The sequence below is a fragment of the Mus musculus genome, chromosome 11, assembly GCF_000001635.26.
Source record: "Mus musculus strain C57BL/6J chromosome 11, GRCm38.p6 C57BL/6J".
NCBI lineage: Eukaryota > Metazoa > Chordata > Mammalia > Rodentia > Muridae > Mus > Mus musculus.
The window spans coordinates 93,790,184-93,808,590 of NC_000077.6; the positions used below are offsets into that span (position 1 = coordinate 93,790,184).

Here is an 18,407-nt window from a genome sequence, read left to right on the forward strand (position 1 = left end):
TCTGAATATCAGGAAAAATCCTGTTCTCACTCCCCAGAAATAAAGAGTTGAATAGATAATTACCCAAAGCCTTCACCAATTCATAAAAGGGGAACATGCTATAAAAATATACAGGCTCATGACACGATAAATATTCCGAGGCTGAAACTCAACTTTGGCTCCATCTCTGCTCTAGACCAGCCAGGTGGCCTTGATCACATCCCTTCCTGTTCTGACCTCTATTTCCCTATTTGTAAAAGGAGTGGTCTGAGTTTTCTATGAGTAATTAAATGTTCACATGGCAAGATTCCTCAAGGACCTACTTAAGCTCCAAGATTCCTCTTGGCTTCCAGGGGTCAGGCTGGCGTTTGCTTGTCATTACCTGTTTGTAATCTCAAATCATACCTCCTGACTTGATTGCCAGATCCTCCCTGACGCTCCCAGTGTCCCAGGTTCCTAATGATTTTACTTTACTCTTACAATGGATGACATTCTGATAAATGGCTAATGTGCTCACATCCACACATTTCCTTTCGTTTTTGTTCTTCTTCATCCTTAAATGTTAATGTTAATTCCATCACTAACCACCTCAGGGAAACTAAATATAGAAATAAAATATAATATATATATACATACATATATGTGTATATAAAATAAACAGAACAAATTACAGAAATGAGTCATTTCTTCATATTTTAGATGAACATCCTAGCTGTGGATAGATTTAGGGCACAGAAGATACGTGAAAGGGCAAAGAGACAGTTCCGCGGTTAAAGGCTCTTGTTGCTCAAGCATGGGAACCTGAGTTCAATCCCTGATACCCACATAGTAGAAAGCAAAAACCAACTCCTTAAAGTTGACCTCTGGCTTCTACACACCTGCTAGTACACACACACACACACACACACACACACACACACACATACACACACACACACACATACACACCAAATATATTTCTAAAAAATTAAAAGAAGATACATAAAGAAGACAAAGGCTGGACTAACCAGACGTTTCCCAGATGGACATGTAGTTCAAAATGGTTACCATCAAATTCCTTCCACCCCATTCTTGCCTCATAAACCAACCCAAAATAACAGAAAAAACAAGGTACAGAAACAGAAACTCCAAATGAATAAGGTTACAAATTATCTTTTCACACAAACCATCACATAAAGAAACAGAGAAAAGTAGAATGAAAAGGTCTATGGTAGAGCAAGGTCAGAGCCGGGCATCCAGAGAAGATCATCTTGAGAAGCAAGTGAACCCGGAGCCTGGAGAAGCAAATAGAGCAGAGGTCACATGGATTCTCCCAGCTCAAACTCTGAATCTGAGAATGTTGAAAGGCTGTGTGGAGAGCAAGGAGGTGAGGCTGGAGATGTAGTTCAATGAAAGAGCACTTGCCTAGCATACGCAGGGTCCTGGGTTCAGTCCCCAGAGTCACAAAATAAAGAATACCTACCTTTGACTGATGATGGACAGCCCGTAAGATTTCCTGATGGACAACCCCTAAAATAAGTCCCAGTGATTTCACATTTGCACAGTTACCTCATAACACCAGGGCCATGCTGCGTGAACAGAACACAAAAGAATCAATGGGGAGTTACTGCTGGAATCAGGTTAGAAAAGCCACTGCAATTCCTATCTAGTTTGTATCTATCTTTCTTCTCCCTCTGTCTGGCTTCTCCTTCTCCCCTTCCTCCCTCACTCTCTCATCACAAGCTTTATCAAGGAGTTCTCAAACTGAGGGGTTAGCTTGATCAGGAAGCATCATGGAGACATGAGTTTGATCCCCAGAATGAAAGCTGTATGCTTATAATCCCAGCATTGAAGTGGTAGTGAGCCCTAGGGCTCACCTACACGCACGCGAGTGCATGCACACACACACACACACACACACACACTCCTTCTCTCTCTCTCTCTCTCTCACACACACACACACACACACACACACGCTCCTTCTCTCTCTCTCTCTCTCTCTCTCTCTCTCTCACACACACACACACACACACAACACACACTCCTCTCTCTCACACACACATACACACAACACACACAACATACACACACACACACACACACCCCTTCTCATGAGCAACACTGGAAGCTTTTTTTAAAGGTGATGAAGCAATAAATTAAAATTCTGACCGAAAATTACTCTCAGTCGTTTAAAAGTTTTACACTGGGCAGCTTATCAATCAGGTGTGAGTCTAGGGTAAGGGGTGGGAGATATTTTCACACAGTCTTAAACTCAAGAAGCGTATCTGTGGGCATCCTTGTCTTAGGAGACTGCCAGATGCCATACTCCACTAACATGGTCAACTTTGTCACAAGAGGGAAAAAATGAATAAAACTAAGAGACTGAGAAGGCAAAGTTTCCAACACACAGGAGAATAGGTGGCATCTCTGGGTGAGGATATGCAGCAGGTTAAGCACCAGGACAGACGGACAGGACACCAGGGCCCCACATGAAAGAGGTCCTGGGTGGGAAAAGAAAGACCTGCCTCTGCCTAACAAGGAAATCTGTAACCACAAACCATCTCTCAGTTAGGAGGAAACTTAACCAGAAACACGAGAAACAGAAAAGCTAATAACATTTTAGGGGAGTTGACCTAAATATATATGTATGTATGTATGTATGTATGTATGTATGTATGTGTATGTATATATATATATAATATATAATTTATTCAAAATGACCAAAAGTAAGGAAATTGTGATAATGAACAAACTCTTTATATTGGCCAAAACTTGTGATACAATTGAATGGGAAAGATATGAGAGTGGAAAGAGCTGGAAACAAGGAAGGAATTCCCATCTTCCATTCTAAGAGTTAAACAGATACTGTCTGAGGCAAAGAAGTCAAGAGAGAGCCGTGGGCACATTATTTATGAGCCTGGGGAAATGGCTTTTTAAAAATGGAAGGGGATGGTTCTGAGAAGAGAAGGAGAGGAAGAGGGGGAGGGAGTGGCCCGGTTGCTCGTTTTTACTGTAAGACCTCAAGTACTATTTGTCCTTCATGGACCAATACTCAAATGAGGAGAAGGGTGTCTCAGGAACCATGGTAAGGATGGGACCAAGTCCTCCCACCCAAAGACCTGGGCCTAATGTAAGACTCCTAGAATCTGTCCCACCACAGAAGAGAAAGGAGGTTCCCAAGATTATAAAGCACTTTGTCACAAGAGGAAAAAAATGAATAAAACTAAGAGACTGAGAAGGCAAAGTTTCCAACACACAGGAGAATAGGTGGCATCTCTGGGTGAGGCTATGCAGCACCTAGAGTAATAAGAGTCTAAAATAAATACTATAATAAAAATGAAAATTATACTTCTTGACCACCTGAGTCACACCTGCTGGGAACTTTCCGGAATGAGCCAGTGGGGTGGCACAGTGAATAAAGGTGCATGCCACCAAACCTGACGACCCGAGTTTGATCTTCAGGACCCACACGGTGGAAGGAGAGAAGTACCTCCACTAGGTTGTTCTCTGATTTCCACACCCATTGCACACACACACACACACACACACACACACACACACACACACACACACCAACTAAAAATATTTAAAAGCCGAGCATGGTGACGCATGCCTTTAATCCCAGCACGTAGGAGGCAAATGCAGAAAGATCTGAGTTCAATGACAGTATGGTCTACCAAAGTGAATTCCAGGAGACCCAGGGCTACACAAAGAAACCCTGTCTCAAAAAAAAAAAACAAAAAAACAAACAAACAAAAAAACTATATGTGCATGTATGTGCATGTATATTTAGAAAGAACTTTCTGGAATGGAGAAAATGTTCTGCACTGTACAGTGCAGTGTCAACAGAGAGGCAGCAGAGTGAAGAGATGAGGATTTTCAGGAGTTTCCCCAGCGGGATGAGACATTGACATGTATTTTTTACCAAGCTACAAGAAGCAGAGGCAAAGTGTGTGAGTGGATCCCAGTTGTTTGGGGGAAATCAATCAACAGAGTGGTAGATGGAATATGGAAGCAAACAGAAAGCACAACAAAGGAAATGCCAAAGGGACCATGTGACAGGACATCCTCTGTGAGGGCCACAATCTTGACCACTGGGTTCCATTCTCCATTCAGTCCTGGAAGGAACTAGAGATGCCAGCAGGGCTTATTTCTTTCAGCTCCTGATGGGTTCCCAAAGGGTCTCCCCTGTTCCATGCTCTCCACATGAGATCTCCACAAAGAATCTCCACAACTGCATCTCAGGAGGCCCAGCTTCCACTCCTCATCCCACCCCGCAGCTGCTGTTTTAACTCCAACCACAATCTTCACACAGGTCCATACCTTATAGCCAGCAGTGGTACCCACTCACACTTCATCTCTTCTTTCATGAGACTGTCTTGTGCTTACTAAAACAAAGCCTCCTTGCTCCAGACAGGGCTGGAGGCTCAGACTGAGGCATTGGTCCAGAGTGGGCTGAATTCAGAGTGGGGGAACCTCAGCATCCAGGATGACAGGGTGACTGGATACATGAAGAACGGCCATCAACCTGGAGTCCGTAACAGAGAGAAAGGAGTAGAAATGAGAGTCAGGTGTCAGTGAATGGGAAGGAGGCCTGTACTGGCTGGGTTTCTGTGTCAACTTGACACAAGCTGAAGTTATTCCAGAGGAAGGAGCCTCCCTTGAGGAAATGCCTTCATGAGATCCAGCTATAAGACATTTTCTCAATTAGTGATCGAGGGGAGAGGGCCCAGACCATTGTGGGTGGTGCCATCCCTGGGCTGGTTCTGGGTTCTATAAGAAAGCAAGCTGAGCAAGCCAGGGGAAACAAGTCAGTAAGGAACATTCCTCCATGGCCTCTGCATCACCTCCTGCCTCCAGGTTCCTGCCCTGTGTGATTCCAGTCCTGACTTCCTTTGGTGATGTACAGCAATGTGGAAGTGTAAGATGAGTAAAACCTTTCCTCCCCAACTTGCTTCTTGGTCATGATTTTCTGTGCAGAAATAGAAACCCTGACTAAGGCTAAGGTACAGCGGCACTTTGAGAGCGGTCCTCGGGCAGACTCCTTGGTTGGTGGAATGTGCATGACTCAGAAGAAAGAGTTATGAGCTGAAAAAGAGACCCTAGCACAGCCTCAGAGAAACCCCTCCTGGTTAACTTGTAAGCTGGCATGTTATATGTATAGAAAGACACTGCTGGGATCCGCCAGCCTGAGAGGTTTGTGCCTCAGGCCCCAGCGGCGGCGGGAGTCTCCTTGGCTCCAAGACTCCGCGGAGGGCAGGCTGCACGGGTGGCGGTGTGGAATACAGAGGCCAGCCGTTTCTGGGACGGGCGAGAGCCACAGAGCTTCTGAGGTGGCGCCATCTTCGGCTCCAGACAACCAGCCACCTTCCTGGTGAGTGCACAGGGATCCGCCAGCCCGAGAGGTTTGTGCCTCAGGCCCCAGCAGCGGCGGGAGTCTCCTTGGCTAACCTAAACCACAGAAAGACCCAACAAATATAGAGAACTTCAGACCAATTTCTCTTATGAATATTGATGCAAAAATCCTCAATAAAATTCTCGCTAACCGAATCCAAGAACATATTAAAGCAATCATCCATCCTGACCAAGTAGGTTTTATTCCAGGGATGCAGGGATGGTTTAATATACGAAAATCCATCAATGTAATCCATTATATAAACAAACTCAAAGACAAAAACCACATGATCATCTCGTTAGATGCAGAAAAAGCATTTGACAAGATCCAACACCCATTCATGATAAAAGTTCTGGAAAGATCAGGAATTCAAGGCCCATACCTAAATATGATAAAAGCAATCTACAGCAAACCAGGAGCCAACATCAAAGTAAATGGAGAGAAGCTGGAAGCAATCCCACTAAAATCAGGGACTAGACAAGGCTGCCCACTTTCTCCCTACCTTTTCAACATAGTACTTGAAGTATTAGCCAGAGCAATTCGACAACAAAAGGAGATCAAGGGACTACAAATTGGAAAAGAGGAAGTCAAAATATCACTTTTTGCAGATGATATGATAGTATATATAAGTGACCCTAAAAATTCTACCAGAGAACTCCTAAACCTGATAAGCAGCTTCGGTGAAGTAGCTGGATATAAAATAAACTCAAACAAGTCAATGGCCTTTCTCTATACAAAGAATAAACAGGCTGAGAAAGAAATTAGGGAAACAACACCCTTCTCAATAGTCACAAATAATATAAAATATCTTGGCGTGACTCTAACTAAGGAAGTGAAAGATCTGTATGATAAAAACTTCAAATCTCTGAAGAAAGAAATTAAAGAAGATCTCAGAAGATGGAAAGATCTCCCATGCTCATGGATTGGCAGGATCAACATTGTAAAAATGGCTATCTTGCCAAAAGCAATCTACAGATTCAATGCAATCCCCATCAAAATTCCAACACAATTCTTCAACGAATTAGAAGGAGCAATTTGCAAATTCATCTGGAATAACAAAAAACCTAGGATAGCAAAAAGTCTTCTCAAGGATAAAAGAACCTCTGGTGGAATCACCATGCCTGACCTAAAGCTTTACTACAGAGCAATTGTGATAAAAACTGCATGGTACTGGTATAGAGACAGACAAGTAGACCAATGGAATAGAATTGAAGACCCAGAAATGAACCCACACACCTATGGTCACGTGATCTTTGACAAGGGAGCTAAAACCATCCAGTGGAAGAAAGACAGCATTTTCAACAATTGGTGCTGGCACAACTGGTTGTTATCATGTAGAAGAATGCGAATCGATCCATACTTATCTCATTGTACTAAGGTCAAATCTAAGTGGATCAAGGAACTTCACATAAAACCAGAGACACTGAAACTTATAGAGGAGAAAGTGGGGAAAAGCCTTGAAGATATGGGCACAGGGGAAAAATTCCTGAACAGAACAGCAATGGCTTGTACTGTAAGATCGAGAATTGACAAATGGGACCTAATGAAACTCCAAAGTTTCTGCAAGGCAAAAGACACCGTCAGTAAGACAAAAAGACCACCAACAGATTGGGAAAGGATCTTTACCTATCCTAAATCAGATAGGGGACTAATATCCAACATATGTAAAGAACTCAAGAAAGTGGACTTTAGAAAATCAAATAACCCCATTAAAAAATGGGGCTCAGAACTGAACAAAGAATTCTCACCTGAGGAATACCGAATGGCAGAGAAGCACCTGAAAAAATGTTCAACATCCTTAATCATCAGGGAAATGCAAATCAAAACAACCCTGAGATTCCACCTCACACCAGTCAGAATGGCTAAGATCAAAAATTCAGGTGACAGCAGATGCTGGCGTGGATGTGGAGAAAGAGGAACACTCCTCCATTGTTGGTGGGATTGCAGGCTTGTACAACCACTCTGGAAATCAGTCTGGAGGTTCCTCAGAAAATTGGACATAGTACTACCGGAGGATCCAGCAATACCTTTCCTGGGCATATATCCAGAAGATGCCCCAACGGGTAAGAAGGACACATGCTCCACTATGTTCATAGCAGCCTTATTTATAATAGCCAGAAGCTGGAAAGAACCCAGATGCCCCTCAACAGAGGAATGGATACAATAAATGTGGTACATCTACACAATGGAGTACTACTCAGCTATTAAAAAGAATGAATTTATGAAATTCCTAGCCAAACGGATGGACCTGGAGGGCATCATCCTGAGTGAGGTAACACATTCACAAAGGAACTCACACAATATGTACTCACTGATAAGTGGATATTAGCCCCAAACCTAGGATACCCAAGATATAAGATACAATTTGCTAAACACATGAAACTCAAGAAGAATGAAGACTGAAGTGTGGACACTATACCCCTCCTTAGAATTGGGAACAAAACACCCATGGAAGGAGTTACAGAGACAAAGTTTGGAGCTGAGATGAAAGGATGGACCATGTAGACACTGCCATATCCAGGGATCCACCCCATAATCAGCATCCAAATGCTGACACCATTGCATACACTAGCAAGATTTTATTGAAAGGACCCAGATGTAGCTGTCTCTTGTGAGACTATGCCGGGGCCTAGCAAACACAGAAGTGGATGCTCACAGTCAGCTAATGGATGGATCACAGGGCTTCCAATGGAGGAGCTAGAGAAAGTAGCCAAGGAGCTAAAGGGATCTGCAACCCTATACGTGGAACAACATTATGAACTAACCAGTACCCCGGAGCTCTTGACTCTAGCTGCATATGTATCAAAAGATGGCCTAGTCGGCCATCACTGGAAAGAGAGGCCCATTGGACAGGCAAACTTTATATGCCCCAGTACAGGGGAACGCCAGGGCCAAAAAGGGGGAGTGGGTGGGTAGGGGAGTGGGGGTGGGTGGGTATGGGGGACTTTTGGTATAGCATTGGAAATGTAAATGAGCTAAATACCTAATAAAAAATGGGTGAATTTGCTTCCTTTTTTTCTAGAGCTTTTAGATGTGTTGTCAAGCTGCTAGTATGTGCTCTCTCCCGTTTCCTCTTGGAGGCACTATGAGTTTCCCTCTTAGAAATGCTTTCATTGTGTCCCATAGGTTTGGGTACGTTGTGGCTTCATTTTCATTAAACTCTAAAAAGTCTTTAATTTCTTTCTTTATTCCTTCCTTGACCAAGGTATCATTGAGAAGAGTGTTGTTCAGTTTCCACATGAATGTTGTCTTTCCATTATTTATGTTGTTATTGAAGATCAGTCTTAGGCCATGGTGGTCTGATAGGATACATGGGACAATTTCAATATTTTTGTATCTGGTGAGGCCTGTTTTGAGACCAATTATATGGTCAATTTTGGAGAAGGTCCTGTGAGGTGCTGAGAAGAAGGTATATCCTTTTGTTTTAGGATAAAATGTTCTGTAGATATCTGTCAGGTCCATTTGTTTCATAACTTCTGTTAGTTTCACTGTGTCCCTGTTTAGTTTCTGTTTCCACGATCTGTCCATTGATGAAAGTGGTGTGTTGAAGTCTCCCACTATTATTGTGTGAGGTGCAATGTGTGCTTTGAGCTTTACTAAAGTGTCTTTAATGAATGTGGCTGCCCTTGTATTTGGAGCGTAGATATTCAGAATTGTGAGTTCCTCTTGGAGGATTTTACCTTTGATGAGTATGAAGTGTCCCTCCTTGTCCTTTTTGATAACTTTGGGTTGGAAGTCGATTTTATCCGATATTAAAATGGCTACTCCAGCTTGTTTCTTCAGACCATTTGCTTGGAAAATTGTTTTCCAGCCTTTCACTCTGAGGTAGTGTCTGTCTTTTTCCCTGAGATGGGTTTCCTGTAAGCAGCAGAATGTTGGGTCCTGTTTGTGTAGCCAGTCTGTTAGTCTATGTCTTTTTATTGGGGAGTTGAGACCATTTATATTAAGAGATATTAAGGAAAAGTAATTGTTGCTTCCTGTTATTTTTGTTGTTAAAGTTGGCATTCTGTTCTTGTGGCTGTCTTCTTTTAGGTTTGTTGAGGGATTACCTTCTTGTTTTTTTTAGGGCATTGTTCCCGTTCTTGTATTGATTTTTTTCTGTTATTAACCTTTGAAGGGCTGGATTCGTGGAGAGATAATGTGTGAATTTGGTTTTGTCGTGGAATACTTTGGTTTCTCCATCTATGGTAATTGAGAGTTTGGCTGGGTATAGTAGTCTGGGCTGGAATTTGTGTTCTCTTAGTGTCTGTATAACATCTGTCCAGGCTCTTCTGGCTTTCATAGTCTCTGGTGAAAAATCTGGTGTAATTCTGATAGGCTTGCCTTTATATGTTACTTGACCTTTTTCCCTTACTGCTTTTAGTATTCTATCTTTATTTAGTGCATTTGATGTTCTGATTATTATGTGTCGGGAGGAATTTCTTTTCTGGTCCAGTCTATTTGGAGTTCTGTAGGCTTCTTGTATGTTCATGGGCATCTCTTTCTTTAGATTTTGGAAGTTTTCTTCAATAATTTTGTTGAAGATGTTTGCTGGTCCTTTGAGTTGAAAATCTTCATTCTCATCCACTCCTATTATCCGTAGGTTTGGTCTTCTCATTGTGTCCTGGATTTCCTGGATGTTCTGAGTTAGGATCTTTTTGCATTTTCCATTTTCTTTGATTGTTGTGCCGATGTTCTCTATGGAATCTTCTGCCCCTGAGATTCTCTCTTCCATCTCTTGTATTCTGTTGCTGATGCTCAAATCTATGGTTCCAGATTTCTTTCCTAGGGTTTCTATCTCCAGCGTTGCCTCACTTTGGGTTTTCTTTATTGTGTCTACTTCCCTTTTTAGGTCTAGTATGGTTTTGTTCATTTCTATAACCTGTTTGGATGTGTTTTCCTGTTTTTCTATAAGGACTTCTACCTGTTTGGTTGTGTTTTCCTGTTTTTCTTTAAGGACTTGTAACTCTTTAGCAGTGTTCTCCTGTATTTCTTTAAGTGAGTTATTAAATTCCTTCTTTATGTCCTCTACCATCATCATGAGAAATGCTTTTAAATCCAGGTCTACCTTTTCAGGTGTGTTAGGATGCCCTGGACTGGGCGAAGTGGGAGTGCTGGGTTCTGATGATGGTGAGTGGTCTTGGTTCCTGTTAGTAGGATTCTTACGTTTACCTTTCGCCATCTGGCAATCTCTGGAGTTAGTTGTTATAGTTGTCTTTGTTTAGAGATTGTTCCTCTATTGATTTTGTTACCCTCTATCAGCAGATGTGGGAGACTAGCTCTCTCCTCTGAGTTTCAGTGGTCAGAGCAGTCTCTGCAGGCAAGCTCTCCTCTTTCAGGGAAGGTGCACAGTTATCTGGTGTTTGGACCTCCTCCTGGCTGAAGATGGAGGCCCAAAACAGGATCTTTCCCAGAAGCTGTGTTGCTTTGGCCAGGAAGGTGGCCGGTTGCCTGGAGCCGAAGATGGCGCCGCCTCAGAAGCTCTATGGCTCTCGCCTGTCCCAGAAACAGCTGGCCTCTGTATTCCACACCGCCACCCGTGCACCCTGCCCTCCACGGAGTCCCGGAGCCAAGGAAGCTCCCGCCGGGGCCTGAGGCACAAACCTCTCGGGCTGGCGGATCCCTGTGCACTCACCAGGAAGGTGGTCGGTTGCCAGGAAGATGGCCGGTTGCCTGGAGCCGAAGATGGCGCCGCCTCCTGTCAAACACTTTCATGCCACAGCATGTGTGTGAAAGTCAGAAGACAATGGACAGGAATCAGTTTTCTCCTCCTACTGTATAGGTTTCAGCGATCAAACATAGTCAGGATCGGCATCACGTTTCTTTATAGCCTGAGACATCTCAAATAAAACCTTTCTTCAAGCTGAGCAGTGGTGGCGCACACCTTTAACACTAGCACTTGGGAGGCAGAGGCAGGTGGATCTCTAATTTCAAGGCCAACCTGGTCTACAGAGTGAGTTCCAGAATAGCCAGGGCTACCTACACAGAGAAACCCTGTCTCTAAGGAAAAGGGGGGGGGAGCAAGTTCTTTTCTCAGGGAAAACACCTTTGGCAGTCACTGCTGTCCCACACCAGGGACCTCATTGAATAACAACTGGCGGGAACTCAAAGGCAGCTACAATCTCCACGGCTCTGTGATGCCCCTGAACCAGACCAAGCTAGGGCACTGCACACACTTGAGCATCCTAAGGCAAGGCGACTGTCAAGAGTCCACATCTTTCCCACTGCAGGCTAAGTGAGTGTGTACTAAAGAGGAGCAGGCAAAGCAGCCTAAGCTTTGCATGCTGTCATGTGTCACTTCAATATTCATTGTCTTTCCTCCTAACTTAAATCATTTCCTCAGCCACAAGTCCACAATGTGACATACAGCTATCAGAGAGAATAACAGACACTCACCGCTCCAAGCTTGAGCCCTGAAATTCAGCAATAATTCTTCTGACATCTCAGAGAACATTCCATCAGTTGGTCAAAATGAATGAAGGCATCCAAATATATATCCAGGACTTATCAGGAGTTGAATTAAGTACATTTGCTTTTTTATAAGGGGAGGATGGAGATGGCTGATTCTTAGACACAGGGAAGTCATGGATTTACTACTTGACCGCAGGCTAAAGCCATATTAATTTTATGTCAGATGTATGTATCTAAGCTAAAAGAGGTTGACATGAAAGGTTTAACTCTTAAATCATATGTTCTTTCCAATAAGGTCATTAATGACAGGCTGAAATGTTGCTGGGATGTTTTACATGATGAATGTTTGTCATTTATTCAAAAGAAAATGCCATGGTGAGCCTAAAGGGTCATTTTCCTCCCACTACAAGGTAGTCACAAGGGGCAGAACTCCAAAGATGGAATCCAAATTGCTCTCTTTCCACCATGTTAATTACTCTTAAACTGTGCGAGGACAAGCCCTTTCTACACGGCCTAAGCAACTGGAGCCTACATTGCTGATCACCAAACTCTGAAAAAAAGGTGACAAGAGAGACCTAGAAGCTGGTCCTGAGCATGGTGCTATGGACATTTCTAGATCCTTGCTTGCAGGAATAACCAAGATAGCATTAAGCCAGAAGTGGGTGTGATTCAAGTTCCTCCAGGTGGGACAAGACTGTGAAGTAAAGACTTTATCCCCAGCATCCTCGCAGTGCTCATCGGGCATCCGCAGAATCCCTCCGGTTACTTCCCACAACCTAAGGCTGTATAGAAAGTTCAAGGTCATTGAGGAATGTGCTTAGATAGCTATAGATGGGCTAAAGATTGCGCTCCACTTCCTAGAGGATGAGTCCATATAAAATATATAAGAAGGAGCTGGAGAGGCAGCTCAGCAGTCTAGAGCACTCACTGTTCCTGCAGAGGACCCAGGTTTGGGTACCAGCACCCACATAGTAGCACCCACACAATCATCTGTATCCCCAATGCCAGGGATCCAGACATGCACATCCAGACACATACTTATATGCAGACAAATATACATAGACTTAATTTTTTTAAATAAATCTTTTTCTAAAGGTAGAACAAAGTAAAGCTCCATCCGTTAGTGTTCCTCCCAGCATTGATGGCATGTGTATCTTCATTGATCATTGATTATTATTAACTACAATACTCAACTAACAAACCTGGGTGCAATGGCCAGAATACTTCCCATATCCGGGGAGGCAGCTCGACTGCTCACACACATTTTAAACTCACAGTCCATCAACCCTCTTCCTGATAGTCTTACATAGAAGAGAAAGAACACGGGGATACTTCCCTGTGTTACAAACCAGAAAGTTGACACTCGGGGATATAAACAAGAAGTCCAAACCCACACAGCTCCAAGTGAGATGTGCCAGGACTGAGCCTGGAAGTTCCTATCTCTAGATCCACTGCTCTATCCTCTACACATTGCCAAACTTCTCAGCACCCAGTGTTAACTGCATGTAACTCTGAACACAAGCAACTATATAACCATGCCACTGTGCACTCCAAGAGACCCACAGGAAGCCTGAGGTCCCAGGGGAAAATGGCTGGCCATGCTTCCCCAGGAAAACCCTTCTGCTTAGCCATCAACAGAGCCTGCAGCAGATACTGCAGACAGTCTAAGATGCTAAAGCCATTCTCCAGAGCCTTTCTAAGAAGGTGGCTTTTTCAAATAGCATAAATGGGGGTCTCCACCATTAGCCTGCCACCATTAGCATCCTTTTTACTTCTAGAGGCCTGCCAATTTCATAGACTTCTGTTTGGAAAGTAGAGGGGGGAAAAATCTCCCGAGACAGGAAATGGGGCAAAGATCTAGGAGGGGCACGAGACACAAATCCGTGTGACTCTAACTGGCACAAACGCCCTCCAAAACCAAATCGCCTGCCTCCCCTGGACCCCAGGCACTAGTGCTTCAGGAGACTGATCATTCAGAGAAACAGCTGACTTCTTCTGTGTGCTGGGGGAGAGAAAAGCAATTGATTTTGTTTGGAAGAATTTTATGGTAGTCCTTTTTATTATCTCAAGAAGGGCCATGAAATCCTCTAAAGCAAAAATCAATTACGGCCACGCTCGGGGAGACCAGCACAGCCCTCTGGCTTATGAGCAACAGGCAGGTCTCCAGAGGAGATGCCCCTGGCTTGGAGTTGTTGCTGGTCCCGCTCCCTGCTGGCTTAGATCTATGTCATCCTCTACTGTTGTTCACAAAGCTCCTTCATCAGCTTTCAGAGGGCACTGCCCTGAGCCCACAGTGTGAGGCAGGGAGAGGTACCAGTCAAGCTGGACCAATTGATTTACTCTCCCACAAGTTGGAAGTGGGGCCCAGGGCCCTTTAGCATCTGAATGGGAAAGAACATAAGGGATGAGGGAGACGACACTTCCACCATATGTTCTGAAACACCAGAAAACCCCACTTGAGCAGGGAAAGAAGCAGCCAGCAGGCAGAAATGAGTAGAAATGGAAGACTGGATTCTGGTAAGTTTGCAGCATGTGGTACCCAATTACCGAACTGGGCATGGCTTCTAGAAAGAACTCAGGTAGATCCCAAACACTTCTTTTCTCAAGCTTGTATGTGCTGTTTACCATCAAATATGAGGGGATTGCTGTGTGTGTGTGTGTGTGTGTGTGTGTGTGTGTGTGTGTGTTTCTGTTTGTTGATACATACAAGACAAAAAATATCCACTGAATTTAACTGCTTTCATTAAGGGATGGTATGGTATAGGAAATATAGGTAAATCATAAAGAGAGAAAGCATTCTGTGGTTGCCAGGAGATCAGGAAGAGAGAAATAAAAGGCAACTGCCTAAGAGGGTGAGGCGTGTCTTGGAGATTATGACGATGTTTCACGAATTGAAATAAGTGCCATTTGAAAAGCAGTGTGAATACACCAGATACTATTGAGTCATGTACCTGTAGATAATTCACTTTAGTTATATAGATTGTACCTCAATTGAAACAAAAATTAATACTTAACTCCCATAAACACCAGGGAGTTCCAGTAGAGATGCAGACATTGCCAGTGAATTCGCTAAAGAAGTATCTAATGTATTTGTTCATCAGTGGGAACACACACATGCATACGCACACATCCCGTGGGCTGTGCTAAAGTTAGTATGGTGAACAAGAAAGACAGTTATTGACTTAGAAAGTTAAACGTGGATAGTTAACATTGAAGTCCTATGAGTGTCAATTGCTGTTGCCTGCCAACACCCACTCCTATCTTCTAACAAAGACCATACTCTCCATACACTAGCAAGATTTTACTGAAAGGACCCAGATGTAGCTGTCTCTTGTGAGACTATGCCGGGGCCTAGCAAACACAGAAGTGGATGCTCACAGTCAGCTAATGGATGGATCACAGGGCTCCCAATGGAGGAGCTAGAGAAAGTACCCAAGGAGCTAAAGGGATCTTCAACCCTATAGGTGGAACAACATTATGAACTAACCAGTACCCCTGAGCTCTTGACTCTAGCTGCATATGTATCAAAAGATGGCCTAGTCGGCCATCACTGGAAAGAGAGGCCCATTGGACACGCAGACTTTGTGTGCCCCGGTACAGGGGAACGCCAGGGCCAAAGGGGGGGAGTGGGAGGGGGTGGGTAAGGGGGACTTTTGGTATAGCATTGGAAATGTAAATGAGCTAAATACCTAATAAAAAAAAAATAAAAAAAATAAAATAAATAAAAAAAAAAAGACCATACTCTCAGTGGTTCAGAGAGGAAGCCAAGCCTACCCCCTCCCACAAGAGGTCAATCAGGACACTTTCATCCTCCTAATTGGCCCAAAATGAGCACATGATAAAAGGTAAACCAATGAGGTTGCTGAACAAAAGGATGCGGTTAGTGGTACCATTTGGGGTAAGAAAATGGAAGGGGAAGGAAGAAGGAGTGGGGGGGGGGGAGGAGAGGAAGAGAAAGAGGAAGGAAGGAGAGTTTGACAGAAGGGGAGAAGAAGGGCAGAGAGAACACTCAGAGCTCAATCCAAGAACTCACCCTCCCTTTTGTTTAAGCTTCTTTGAAGTCTGGTGTGCATTCTATTGCTGCATTATGAAATTCTTTCACTTCAAGGACCAAGTGCCATGTACCATGGATGTCTGTATTGGGCTCATCTATTAGAAGATGGCAGACTCTGTAATATAGCTTCATTATGTAGCATGGAATCTCAATGTTGAGTGACTATGGGACATTTGTACCCAAACTGTTGTTGCTGAATATCTCGAATCTTGATTTCTAAAATGTGTCATAGTCATTGCTTAGAAAACACTACAATACAACACACTGTCTTAAAGCCCTGAGGGGATAGGCTACACAGGAGCTATTCCTGTGGCCACTACTTCCAAAGCCCTAGAGGGAAGAGCAGATTGCTGGTACCCAGTGGTGGTATTTGGGTGGGTGAACCCCACCCTGCCCCACCCCCAGTAGTTTGCAACTCACTTAAGCCTGGATTGCTTGTGTGCATTTGCATCCTGCATCACATCCTTCATTCCTGCAGTCCTATGGCTGGTTCCCTAGCAACTCTGTTCCCATCCTATCCACCCACTCAGATATGTTGTCTATTCATCCTCCCTAGGTTATAGGATCACTCCCTGATGGTTGGATTCTCCTTCCTTCACCATTCACCAGGAAGAGAGTTCTCACACTCCACACATAGTGTTTTCATAGAGACCATGGTTTTAAAACATGCTACCACTTAACCTTGTTCTGTCAGATGGCCAGTGCTGCCCTGTGAGGTAGGAATTATTCTCTTCATTTTATAGATGAGGGAACTGAAGTTAGAAAAGTCTAGGAAACTTGCCTACAGTCATATAGCTAGGGAATTAAAGAACTATGGTGGAACAGCTGAAAATGTAAAAAAAAAAAAAAAACCCTTACCTTAAACCATCAGACTGCTGTCCACATGAACATTCATAAGTCGAACACTCCTGTTTGTGGAGTTTACCAGATCATCCTAGTCTCAGGTTCAGTAACACTTTGTGCTGAGAAAAAGTGAGAGAGACAGTGACAAAGAGAGAGAGAGACAGAAAGGGAAACAGAGACACAGAGAGAGATTTCATGCATGGGGAGACCAGAAGTTGACAGTGGATATCTTCCTCAATCTCCATGTTACCTTTTGAGACAGAATCTTCCACTGAACCTAGACCTTGTCAACTCAGTTAGACTGGTTAGGCACCAATTCTCTGAGATCCTCTGTCTCTACCTTCTCTGTTCAGGGATTACCGGCATACATTTCTGTGTCTGGCTTTTTGAAAATGTGCTGGGATCTAAATTTCTATCCTCACGCTTGCCCAGCTAACACTACAGCCCGAGCCATCTCCCCAGCCTCCTGCTTTCTGTTTTTAACTAGTATGAGATCTGACTCTGTTTCACCTTCCTAGATGTGACTTCTACACAGAGCCCACATTCTTGAGGATGACTTAGCCTTTCATACCATAGCTATCTCCCATCTCAGGAAACCACATGGTTTGATGGTTAACCTTAACTGTCAACTTACAAAAACTGAGAATTGCCTAGAAAGAGAGTCTCAATGAGAAACATTGGGTTGGCTTAAGGGCATGTATGGGTGGGATTATCTTAAGTTAATTGAAGCTCCCTAACCTACTATGGGCAGCACCATTCCCTAGACTAGAAGTCCTTAACTACATAAGAGAAAGAAAAAAGTCAGAGTGAGCACTACCAAGTAAGTGAGCCCACATGCGCCCATTACTCTCTGCTCTTGCCCGGGGATGTAATGTGACTATCTGCTTCAATTTCCTACTGCCCTAACTGTCCCACATGATGGACTATAACCCAGAATTGTGAGCCAAATAAACCCTTCTTCCCCCCTAAGTTGCTTTTATCTGGGTATTTCACCACAGCAACAGAAGTGAAAACAAGACACAGGGGCCTGAACATCAAACAATGGTTAAAAAGCATTGACTCCAAGAGGGCTATTGACAATCAGAAGGTTTGCATGTCCTATCAATGGTTATAGCTTTTATATAAGATGACAATGGTAATATTTATTCAAACTGATTCAACATGGCTGATGTTTTCAGAACTAATTTGTATTTTGCAGCAGAGAACTTGACCCCAGCAGGACTCTGCCCTGGCTTTCTGGGGTGTGCCAAGGGTGCTTAGAGTGACACCAAGGCTTGGGGAGGAGTCTTCTGGAGCAAAGAGGCATAGAGAAGACTCTAGAATAAAGTACTAAGCAAGGAGGAGACAGTGGGAACGTCTTCAGTTCGGTTTTTAAAATTCTGAAATTCCAGAAGATGCTCTCGCCCCAGCTCAGCCCCCAGCTGTTGTCTTTGACAAGGCTGGCCACAGTAGAACAGGTCTCCAGCCCCTTATAACAGAGTCTGCATACAGCACTGTGTGTCTGTGTACCTTGTCTCTCAGTGTGTGTGCCGTATTCCTGTTTTATAAGCCCAAAGCAGCGAGACGTTCGTTGGCCATGCCATATCATTCGATTCGACCTAGTGTTTTGAAAACTAGGAAATTCCACATTCACGAACAATTTATGCAGCAACCTTCGGTGAAAACGTGCTTTTCAAAACCAACACTCTGCACAGAGGAAGCATTTGGATTTCAGCGGGAGCAGCAGAGGACGAGAGAATGGGGCTCCCTCTGATTATACCGGGCTCT

The 18,407-nt window shown here is 43.8% G+C and overlaps 1 long non-coding RNA gene across 1 annotated transcript; it reads right to left on the minus strand.

Annotated features, from left to right (window-relative positions):
* Positions 1 to 1,164: 1,164 nt before the first annotated feature.
* Positions 1,165 to 18,172, minus strand: Gm35148. Its single transcript, XR_388958.2, has 4 exons — positions 18,150 to 18,172; positions 16,656 to 16,759; positions 4,282 to 4,486; positions 1,165 to 1,547 (listed from the first exon to the last, which is right to left on the minus strand). It is a non-coding gene; the product is annotated as a predicted gene, 35148 (long non-coding RNA).
* Positions 18,173 to 18,407: the final 235 nt, after the last annotated feature.